General features: G+C 31.7%; 1 protein-coding gene across 2 annotated transcripts in view; it reads right to left on the bottom strand.

The window, feature by feature from the left end:
* The window catches only part of LOC107671348 (connector enhancer of kinase suppressor of ras 2-like), a 106,030-nt gene that overhangs the window by 47,416 nt on the left and 57,046 nt on the right, over window positions 1-1,568 (bottom strand). The gene's annotated exons all lie outside the window — the stretch shown is intronic.

The following is a 1,568-nucleotide window of genomic DNA, read 5'->3' as shown; positions in this document are numbered from 1 at the left end:
GAGTTGATTAGCTGATTGGCATGTCACCATATTCTAATTTGTTGAGATAGTGAATTGGTGGGTTTTTGTTAAATGTGAGCCAAAATCATCACAATTAAAAGAACCAAAGACTTAAACTACTTCAGTCTGTGTGCATTGAATTTATTTAATAAACGAGTTTCACAATTTGAGTTGAATTACTGAAATAAATGAACTTTTCCACGACATTCTAATTTATTGAGATGCACCTGTATATTCTAAAGAATAAGTCTTTCCATTTCTAATCTTCCACTAAAATGTAATAACGTTCTCCACATCTTTTTCTGCTGATGTAATCAAGGCCATGCGGATGGGGAAGCTGAACAAAATAGCTGACCATATTTGTGTTTTAAATGTCAATTGCTCTACATTAACTTCTTGTTTGTAGAATTGCTGCATAAAAGCAATATCACAATGTTGTAGTATACCAGCATTTTTGCTCATCTGATACTGATTTAATACCACAACCCACTTTTCATGATTCAGTATAATTCTGGTGGTTAAAATCAAGAAAGAGATGCTGGCATAAAAATTCAAGGGGTGTCAACAGTTCCCTGCAGTAGGACATGCTATCTAAAACTATTTTAATCAAATATTTTCCAATTCATCAATATTTATTATACATGCTGTTTTATGGCTTCATTTTAATTAAGAGATTAAATGGATAATTTGTACTGTTAAAAATGTATTAATCACACTGCAGGACCATTTAAAACAAAGCAATAAAAAGTGTTTGGACAGTTTCTGGTAGGGATGTAACGATTCACTCAACTCATGATTCGATTTGATTCACGATTTTGATTTCACGATTCGATTCGATTCACAATTTTTTTTTTTAACAAAATGAGATTTAAGACAAATTATAAATTAAATGTGTCCTTTTATTATTGCTTGTACAAAATACTGTACGTTTCTTTGTGAAATTGAAATATAACACTATAATAATATACTAATATAGCACTTGCATATTATTGCTCTTTTGTTGGTTTTGATTGCTTCTATTGTCCTCATTTGTTAGTCGCCTTGGATAAAAGCGTTTGCTAAATAACAAAATTTAAATTGAATTTGAATGTAAATAACAAAACTAGATTTTAAATTTTAAACAAGCCCCAAATCAAATAAATAAGTAACACAAATAAAATAAATCTCTTCATATAAACAAACTAAGGCTTTGTCTGTGCTCTTTCCTTTTAAAATTAGAGGCAACCACTGCATTTTAATCATGATCCAAACAAAGATGCTGCATACATGCAACATGAGCAGTTTTTAATCTAAATTACATTGTATAATTTCTAAATTTGAAGCAAAAATAGAATGGTTTTACTTCAGTTTTGTGAAACTATGCATAAATAGAAACATCAAAGGGCAAACGAAACTGAAAGCATAACGAAACAGCGCTGAGAGTATACTCGTCGCATGAGCGCGAAGGTCCGCGCAGCAAAAATGAGGCGCATATTGAGGAAACGATGGATGGTTTTCAGGCAAAGTCAAGTAAAAGACCGCTTCAGAGAAGGTGAACATGCTGGTATTCTTGTGGGGGAAAAAAAACG

This window comes from Sinocyclocheilus anshuiensis, unplaced genomic scaffold (genome assembly GCF_001515605.1).
Source record: "Sinocyclocheilus anshuiensis isolate Anshui unplaced genomic scaffold, SAMN03320099.WGS_v1.1 scaffold1568, whole genome shotgun sequence".
NCBI classification, from domain to species: Eukaryota; Metazoa; Chordata; class Actinopteri; order Cypriniformes; family Cyprinidae; genus Sinocyclocheilus; species Sinocyclocheilus anshuiensis.
Note: the sequence above shows the minus strand (reverse complement) of the source record. Positions and strands in the feature narration are given on the sequence as shown.